Here is a 10,551-nt window from a genome sequence, read left to right as displayed (position 1 = left end):
ATCACCAGTTGTTTGCTAAGCACTCCAAATATTTTTTTGGAGTCAAAAAGATTGTGTATCTAGGCCATTTCATCACTCAAGAGGGAGTGTCTACATATCCTCTGAAGATTGTTGCTGTAAGAGATTGGCCAACTCCAACAACTATTAAATAGTTGAGAGGTTTTCATGGATTAGTTGGGTATTATAGAAGGTTTATTCAGGGTTTTGGGACTTTGTCAAGACCTTTGAATGATCTTCTGAAGAAAAACAAGTTCCAGTGGAATGATGAAGCTTCTAAGGCACTTACACAACTTAAGGAAGCATTGACAAAAGCACTTGTATTAGCTCTACCTGACATAACTAAGTTGTTTGTAGTGGAAACTGATGCTAGTGGAGTAGGGATTAGGGCTGTACTAATGCTAGAAGGTCACCTCATTGCATTTATTAGTAAAGTCCTTTCACCTAAACATGCAACCTTATCAGCATATGACAGAGAACTACTTGCTATTGTACATGCTGTAACCAAGTGGTCACATTATATCTTGAATCAGAAGTTTGTCATTAGAACAGATCAAAAGGCTTTGAAGTATCTATTAGAGCAGAAACTACATACTAATTCACAGTTGTTGTGGCTCACAAAACTCATGCCCTTTGACTATGTCATTGGATATAAAAAAAAGGGTAGAAAACAAGGTGGCTGATTCCTTGTCTAGGATGCAGGGTGTTGAATTAATGACTTTAGTGCTATCTAATACTAGTTTTGATCTTCCACAAGCTATCGCAGCCAGCTGTGAATGTGATCCTGCTTTGCAGCTTCTCATTACAGAACTCATGGCTAATCCAAATTTCCATAAATAATTTACTTGGCATCATAATCAACTCAGAAGGAAAGGAAAGTTGGTGGTGGGTAATGTACCTCAACTTCGACATGATATTATTTTCTTTTGGCATTTATCTGCTTAAGGGGGACATTCAGGTGTAGAGGCCACTCTTAAGAGACTATTAACTCTTTTTTACTGGAAGGGTATTAGAGATGACGTGAAGTTGTTTGTCCAGGGGTGTGATAATTTTCAGAAGAATAAGGCTGATTTAGCTGCTTACCCTGGCCTACTACAACCAATTCCCATTCCTGAGGTAGTTTGGTCCCAAATCAGCTTAGATTTTATTGATGGTCTGCCTAAATCCAAAGGATATGAAGTCATTTTAGTAGTTGTGGATAGGCTTAGTAAATATGCTCATTTTCTACCTCTGAAGCACCCTTATACTGCTCAGTCCGTAGCTGAGGTATTCATGGATGCAGTGGTTAAGTTACATGGATTACCTGATACCATAACTAGCGACAGGGGTATTGTTTTCCTTAGTAATTTTTGGCAAGAATTATTCAACCTACAAGGAGTTTAATTGCACACTTCCTCAACTTATCACCCTCAGTCCGATGGTCAAACTGAAGTGCTAAATAGAAGCTTAGAAACTTACTTGAGATATTTTTGTAGTGAGGAACCTCATACTTGGTTCTCTTTCCTGACTATGGCTGAATACTGGTACAATACTTGTTTCCATAGTGCTATTCAAACGACTCTCTATGAGGCACTTTATGGAAGGCCACCTCCATTATATTTACCTTATTTTCCAGGTGAATCAGAGGTGGATGCTACCTTGCTTAACAGGGAGATGAAGTTGGACCTATTAAAACACCACTTGAGGAGGGCTCAATTGAGAATGAAACAACAGGCAGATTTGTATAGAAGTGACAGAGTTTTTGAGGTTGGTGACTGGGTGTATCTCAAGATCCATCCCTATAAACCAACTACTGCTTCTGGCTATTCCTTCCATAAGTTAGCTGCCAAGTACTATGGGCCATTTCAAATTCTGAAAAAAGTGGGATCAGTGGCTTACACTCTTGCTTTTCCTGATACTATTAAGATTCATCCCACTATTCACGTGTCCTTGTTAAAGAAGTGCTTTGCATTGCCTACTTAAATTTCACTACTCCCTGTCCTTGACATTACTCATCCTCTTTGTCCCAATCCTGAAACTATTCTTCAGAGGAGAATGGTCAAGAAAGGTGGAAAAGTTGTGGCACAAGTTTTAGTCAAATGGGAAGGCTTACCTGCTGATGATGCTAGCTAGGAGTTCTATGAGGCCTTGAAAGTCAGATTTTCTCATTTTCATCCTTAAGGACAAGGATCTCTTTTGGGGAGGGAGTATTGTTACACTAATTAGCTAATAAGAATTGGAAATTGTCATGTCAGCAAAATATGTTATAACTGACAGTTAGTTAAACTAGCCACTGTTCATTACTGTTACATTGAGATATTGTTCAAGAAAGGTAGTTGAGCTGATAGTTAGTTGAGAATTAGAGGGAGTGGGTCAATTCTACACTTGTATATAAACTAGTGAAGTGTACAAGAGTTTTAGAATAATACAATTCATTGCTTTTTTCTCTAAAATCTCTCTTCTCTTCTTATTCTTTTCTTCTCTGTTCTTAACTTGTGGTGCTGTTCTGCAATAGCTTATTCCAAATCCTTGAATCGTCAGTAATTCAAGCTATTTGGGTAACAGAATCAGATAGGAAGACCCATTGTCTCATTATCTATTCATTCTTTGCATTGAACTCCTTTCTCGTAGCATAAATCTTGATGTAAATTGCAATTTATGGAACTCAATCAAATTTAAGACTCATTCAGCCCTTGTCTCACCTCTTCTTCAATGATGACATTATTCTAACCTGCATGATCAATCCTTCGAGTTCCAAAGCTATACGCGATCGCCTTGACCTCTTTTTGTCATTCGGGTCAATCCACCAAGTGTTCGAAAATCAAGGATTTTCTTCTCCAAATCTGCCTCACTTGCTGACAAGGCTCTCGTTTTCGCTCACTTCAACATCCAGGAGGGCACCCGCTACCCACTTTGATAAATACTTAGGTTTTTCAATTGCCCAGGATCTCCTCAAAGTAGGCGATTTTAATTCCTCCTTGATTCGGTTTGGCTGCGCCTTGTGGGTTGGAAAGCTAACCAACTATCCATAAAAAGTTCGGCTAATCCTTATTCAAATCACGCTAAATGTGATGCTAACCATGTGATGCAATTCATTAAGCTCCCAACTGAGGCAATGAACCACCTTGAGTGTTTCGAACATAATATTTTTATGCTCCCAACTGAGGCAGTGAACCACCTTGAGTGTTTCGAACATAATATTTTCATGGGGCTCTACTTCACAACACCTCCAGCTACACCTACTGGTCTGGGATCAATTTACAAAAGTTAAAGTCGAGGAGGGTTGGGAATTCAAAAACTCCGACCAAAAAATGACCCACTCCTCGTCGCCTCTTTTTGGCGACTGTTTCAAAATCCTAACTCTCTTTGGACATCTGTCTCACTATCACCGTACATTCCCTACTTCGGATCTCGTGTACATACCCTTCCGTGATTTGGAAATCATTCCTTCGGAGATGGAACATCTGTCAAGAAGGTCTTGTATGGAAAATCCACACTGGATGCCATGTCAAATACAATTCTGGACAGATTCCTGACTCGATTCAAAGATTCTTCTCCGAATACTACACCGCACGTGCACCAGCCTTAACACGGTTAATTTTCTATGCCTTCTTAATTTGGCACATATGGTTGACTCGAAACAAGAATACCTTTGACAAAAGCAAGCTTCGACTGACTCTGGACGCTATCCGTACTCTTGGTTGCGAAATCTACCGAGCATTATATTATCTCATCTCATCCACCGCTTCACGCAAACACCATAAGTATCGAACACTTCCCATGCTCAACCTGACACTACCTACCTCCACATTGATGCTGCAGCACCAACATCTTGTGAGTTAGCAGGTATCGGGGGTTCTCAAAACCAGTTTCGGTAAATGATTATTATGATTTGCAGGCCCAATTACTGAAACTGACACTACTACCACGGCTCGAACTGACACACCAACACGATTATGTTTCTTTTAAGCACAGTAGTGGATTCTTCAGAGGTTGTGAACATCTTATTTGATCCAATTCCTATCTAGTCACATATTATTGACGATTGCATGTCCCTCCAGAAGATACTCCATGATCCACCTATCTATCACATATATAGAGAGTTCAACATAATAGCTAATAGTTTGATAAATTTTAATGTTTCAAATACAAAAAGCAGTATCATGTTTTTATTCGAAGCCCCTTCCTTTATTCTAAAGCTCCTAAAACATAATAGGGAAGGCTTTAATAACAATATGATCAGGTCCCTTATAACCACTCTCACTTCCACCCTTCTAGATGAAAGGGAATAAAAAAAAAAGTCCCTCTTCTACGCTTTCAGGAAAGGCTTTAATAACTAACAGTAGGATCAGTTCCCTTATCACCACTCTCACTTCCACGCTTCTAAATCATTCTATGAACTCGTTTCTACACTTTTACGCCATTCTAAGTTTTGTAATGCACTAGTCACGTCCACGCTACTAGATCATTCTATGAACTAACCACTCTCATTTCTACGCTTCTAGGCCATTTTATGTTTGCAATACAGTTACTATTGCAACTAGTCATTTCCACGCTTCTAGATCATTCTATGAACCATTTCCCGTATAACCACTCAGCCATTCTATATTTTTCAATGCAGTCACCATTGCAACTTGTAATAATGCCTACGAACACCTTTCTGTATTGCATTAATATATAATAGTGTAATCATATTTATCAAAAAAGAGACTCTATATATTATCAAGATTAATATCGATCCAAGCAGGGACGGATCTATTAAGGAGCTTGAGGGTGGACGTAAACTCTATATATGTGTAGGTATGTATATATACGTATGTGAATATAAATCTATAATCTATAATCAATATCTATAATCTATAATCAATATTTATAATCTATTAAAAGTGTGAAGCCTTAGAAAAGTGATTTAAACTTTTTGCCCTTCATTAAAACACTTTACAATAGACAAAATCGTCTTTTCACTTTTTTTTCTCCAATTATTATTTAATTATATAGATAATTTTGAATCCTAGAATATATGGATTAGGATTTTAAAATATGATAATGGATTAGGACTTTAAAATATGGTAAGTTTCTTTTCTTAAATTAGGACTAGGTTTAATTTTCAACATATTTTTGTATTAATATATATTGTCCCGTCTCACGCTTGTATTTTGTGTTTTCTTCAATCATTGTAATTGTCATCCACTAGGTTAGTATGTTATTCTCTCTCTCTTTTTTTAGTTGTTTTTCCTTTTCTATTGGTTGTCGTGACTTATTATTTTTTCTTTAGCTTAGAGAGTGATTTTAATTTTAATACACCATGCATTATTACAACTGTTTTGTTCGTGAATTTTGATTTCTAGGTTTGATATTCTCGTATGTTCGAATCTAACAATGAAATTATTTTTATCATATATATATGTGCTTACAATAAAATATCTGTTTTAAACTTTTTGTACTTCATTAAAAACCTCGTAATAGATAAAATCGTTTAATTTTAAATAATCAAAAGTTACACGTGCGAGGCACGTGCAGCTAAACTAGTATTTAATAAATGTGTCACCAAAGGAACCAAAGTGCTATGTTGCTCTAGTGGCAAAGGGGCATATATTCTGCCCGGAGGATTGCAGGTTCGAACCCTGCTGCCAACAACATGTTTTGATGCAAACCTTTTTTTTTGTTTAGCTTAATTTAATTCAATCAATTGTATCCAACTATATTTTGCCAGTGAAGTCAAAATTATATTTATTTAAAATTTCTATTATAATTATTTAAAATTTCTTATTGGTTAGCTTAGTTATAATTAGAACCGACTGTTTGATATGTCCAATGTAAGTAATACTTAACCTAGGTATAATTAGAACCTCCGTTGTTTGATATGTTCATGTTACGTAATTACGAGAGGGAGTTGTTAAAATTCATTGACTTGTCCTTTCAAAATAAATAAGATTTAAATTTTGTGTAAAGTATATAGATTAATCTTATCAAATTAAGTTGATCTATGATAATAACCTGATCTTATAATTGAATTTTTTTTTTCTTTCCCTTCACTGCAGATGCTTTTAATTGTCGTTGACTTATATTAATTCATTTATTTTTGACTAAAATAGCAAGTTTAGGAAGAAGAAGGGAGTGGATTTGGTTCTTTATATGTTACCAAGCTTGCTATTTTATTTTATTTTATTTTAGAAAAGGAATTAATTCTATTTTCAATATATGAGTTCTAACTCTATTTTAAAATACCAAATTGTAAATTTTGAATATATAATGAATTTTAATTCTTAATTATCATACTAAAACTTTGTACATAAAATTGAGGCCAAATTGCAAAAGTCACATTTGTTTACTTTTGTTAGAAAAACAAATAGACAAAAAACTGAAGCATTCCTTCTTTTAACACAGTGGAGCGACAATTTTTATTAGGAAAATTTAAAATCAAATGAAAAAACACACGAACTAGCCGAAGGGGGTTCAATATCTACTATATATCGTAAAAAATAATGTTAACTATATAAAAATATTACAGTTTTCTGATGAAAAGGGTTAAGATGAACACTTTGACCGTAAGTTAGTTCTGCCCTTGTGATACGATTCAAATGTCCACCTTAGCTTTCAATGACATCATTCGAAGTCAGTACGTGGGGCATCAAGCTTTGGTCACATTAAGGAAACGGGATCCTACATGGAGGGGCCGATTTGAGTACACCAAAAAGCAATCCCACGTGTGAAAGATTGTTTGGAGCATTGAAGATTGAGGACTCACGATTTTGGGCCTTCATTAAGGACATTTTGTTTACTTAGCCTTGTTTAAGTAATACTCCATGACCACCCCTTTTCATTAAGGGTATTGTGGTCATTTTGTTATGTAATAAGTTAGACTATAAATAGGTTCTATTCGTTCATTTGCTAGTTAGTTTATGAAAGATGAAAGATTGAAACACTTGAAATTCTCTCTCTTGAGAGTAGACCACCTTAGTATAGTCTTAGTTAAGACTTGAAAAAGTCATCCACAGTATAGGGCTTGGAAAAATCAATATTGTTCTTTGCTTAGAAACGATAGATCTTGAGGTGAGTCGATTACCTTGGCGATCACCGTAAGAGTGTGGTTTTGATTATTACATTCATTAGGGGTTAATTTTGAAATATACTTGGTTCTTAATCTTGTAATAATCTTGGTCTCACTGTTTATCCTTTCATTATTTTACAAATTCGTGTTTTTTTGTTTGTCATCTTGTATCCCTTTGTGTTGCTTGTTCTTCTCACGTTATTTGGACTATTTTGACATCTTGGTGAACTGATTTGTATCATTTGGTATCAAAGCATGGCTTGACCTTATTCCCACAAGATCAATCTTGGGCTCATAAACTTGAAAGTAAAAAAAAAGTGTTAGAAAACTGAAAAATCAAAAAGAGGCAAATCTATCCATTTTTTTGTGTTCTTGGCCGAAATTGTGTTCTTGTTGTAGTTGTTGTTTTGGTCGAGATTTGTGTCTAAATTTAGGTGTGTTTTGATTGTCTTAATTGTTTCTAAGTGTTATTTTTGTCTTCACTAATGTAGACACGTAATTTTATCCCATTAATAATATTTCTTACTCCAATATCACACAATTTAACCCCTTTTTTATAATTTTTCCCCATGAGAATAAATAACCACCTCATCTTTTAATTATTTATGTATTTATTTTTATTTTATTTTATCCAAATAACAAATCCTAACAAACTTTATCTCATTTTAATATTCCATCAACCCATTCAATCAAAAATGGACACCTAACCCAACTCCTCCAATTCAAAAACAACAACACCACCCCTAACCTCACCTACCCTACGCTTCACGTGACCCCTCCCCCTACCTACTTTCTTTACACGTTTATGCCAATTCTATATATACAAAGGAGCAAAAGAAAAGAAAAGAATGGAAACGCGGGGCCCACATAATTATTTCATTAGTTTTCCTTCTTGGATCAATACATACACCTATGCACATGAAAAAAGAACCTGAACGGAAGGACAAAAAACAAGGGGGGCCCATTAGGAACTTTCCAGGAAATACCCCATTCACACAGTACACAGATATCATATATATACACCATTGTTTCTTTTCCTTCGGGGGTGACCTGGAGACTCTATCCTCTTCACTCAAAATATCGGCACACACACACGCAATCCTCTCCCTTCACAGCTCACTCAAAATCGCACACTAATCCGTACATACCTAAAAAAGCTCACTCAAAATCGCACACTAATCCATACATACCTAAAAAAAATAGAGCCGATTGAGAGAGAGGGTGACGAATAGAGAGAGTTATAGTTATTTTAGTTTCGGATTATTGTTTTGGCGACACAGTCGTCGAATTTAGACATTTTCCGTCAGCTTATTCCCTTCACGGCTCACTGGAGCTTAGATTCGGACTGGTTTTGAGCTCTCAGTTAGACTTCGGAGATGTTAGTTCTCGTTTGCTCGTCATTCGTCTTCCGATATCGTGCCTTTGAAGGTTTTTGATATCGGGCCGGTCTGTTTTTCGGTTGCTATTTGTTGTGGTTTCATCAGTCTTCGCTACTAATTTGAAGATTAGAATCTCATTCGTCTCGAATCGTTAATCGCGATCAATTTTTGGTCTTCAATCTTCGATACCGAATCTGAGGTTATCACATTTTGGATTGTTTCTCGATTGATTTGGAGAGTCGAGATTTCGTTGGTATTCTTCGAGGTTCTTGGACGGGCTCTTATTTCTCTTATTAAATCAATCGAAAGCTCCTGAGGTCCAATTCTAACTTTTCTCTTTTTGATTTTCTCGTGATTACGAATGATTTGTATGTTTGTGCATATTTGAATCCTAGTTGTTTGTTTGTTTGATGTTGAATTTAGAGTTGAAAACTTAATTGATAAATTGTGTTTAGAATTGGCTTAATCATTAAGTAGGAATTTGGAGAGGGAATCGGAAATCTATAAAGGGTGAATTTTGGCTAATTTGATTCGTGGGTTGTTGTTCGACTTAGAATGCATTACTCGAACTTTATGGTAGCATGTTTTAGGTCGAGACAGAATAGGTAAATTTTAAGTTGGGTAGGCAAAAGTAGGAATCGTGCATAGTTGAATGATTTGAAATGTTTGTGGAATAGTTTATTTTTCTCGCATTTGAAAAGGTATTCATTTGCCGAGGAATGCCTCGAGATCACATTGTACTTATTTATCAGGGAATGCCCCGACGTATTATGTACTCGGAGGAAGTGTGTGACGAAGGCCCGAGACATCGGGTAAAGCCTTGGAGCGTAGTTTAGGATTAGTGTAGGTTTACTTTTCAGTCCTTTTTTTTATCTCAGGTTGTAATAATTGGACTGGACACTATAGTTTTGAATTTTTTTTGTTTGTTTGATTGATTTGTGTATTTTTTTGTGTGGTTTATATATTCATAATGTCAAAATTAGTCGATACGCTCCACCAAGTGACCGTGGTCGAACCACGGGATCGAGGGGTGTCTAACACCTTCCTCTCGGTCAACAGAATTTCATAGCCGGAAACTCTGTTCGCGGATTAGTGTTACAGAGTCAAAATCATTTTTTTGAAAAAAGATATGCACGGGTGACTTGGCACACCCGATTTATGTCAAGTGGCGACTCTGAGTTTTGAATGTAAATAATCCTTTTCGAAATCAATCTTCATTTTGTCACTTTAATAATAAAAACCCTTTCGAACTAAAGTCTAACCTTTTCAAAAATTAAAAAAAAAAAGGTGTGACAACTAACACCCTTGAGTCTAGATCTAAGTTGAGCTTGAACATTGTTGTTGGTATTGTTGTTACGGTTTCAAGAACTTGAACATTGTTGATGTTGTTGTGTGAACCAAAACTTGAAGGTGGTTTGAGCTCGTGTTGTTGGTATTTTGTTGTGGTTTTTAAGCTTGAAAAAGGTGTTGATTGTCAGAGGTTCAACGTGAGGCTAAGTTTTCAAACTTCTATTGAAAGTTCTTGTTGTTCTAGACTATCTTCATGTCTAGTTGCAAAAAAACTCTTCAATAGTGTTGTTTGATCCAAAAGCCAAGAGGAAAGAAGTGAGGTCTTTGTTAGTCTTTAAAATAAATTCCAAAAACCTACCAAAAGGGAAGGAGAACAAAAAAATCTACAAAAAACTTGGTACTAAAAGAGGAAAAAAACACTTTTCTAGGTGTCCAAAATAGAAAAGGGCCACCAACCCTTCAAAAAGGTATCTTGTCCAAAAGGTGTAAGACAAGTCAAACCTTTTTGAATGTGAAAAAGAGCTCCAATCTTGATATTTTTCTTCCCCAAGGTCGGAATACCCTTCTTCAGGAATTGAAAATTGAACCAAAATTTCAAAGTTGGAAAAATAAGAACCTTTCAAAAACCGCAACCAATCCTAGACCGCCACATCACCTATTTTTGTACAATACCGAAACTTAGGACTCAAAATCTTGGATTCTTAGTTTCGTATTGTTGATTCTTAGTTTCATTTTTTTATTCTTATACTTATTGACAACTAGTAAATATCTACTAACTTGTAAATTAGTTTTTGAATATGTTTCTTTTGTGTCTTCGTTATTTGTGTGCTTTTCTCGTTTGTAACTCGTAGTAAC

The 10,551-nt window shown here is 35.7% G+C and overlaps 1 long non-coding RNA gene across 1 annotated transcript; it reads left to right on the top strand.

The window, feature by feature from the left end:
- Nucleotides 1-7,946: 7,946 nt before the first annotated feature.
- LOC124897148 lies at nucleotides 7,947-9,337 on the top strand. The gene is made up of 2 exons (XR_007053798.1): nucleotides 7,947-8,723; nucleotides 9,159-9,337. It is a non-coding gene; the product is annotated as an uncharacterized LOC124897148 (long non-coding RNA).
- Nucleotides 9,338-10,551: the final 1,214 nt, after the last annotated feature.

This window comes from Capsicum annuum, chromosome 3 (genome assembly GCF_002878395.1).
Source record: "Capsicum annuum cultivar UCD-10X-F1 chromosome 3, UCD10Xv1.1, whole genome shotgun sequence".
NCBI classification, from domain to species: Eukaryota; Viridiplantae; Streptophyta; class Magnoliopsida; order Solanales; family Solanaceae; genus Capsicum; species Capsicum annuum.
The sequence above is the reverse complement of the archived record's forward strand: the minus strand, read 5'-3'. Positions and strand labels throughout refer to the sequence as shown.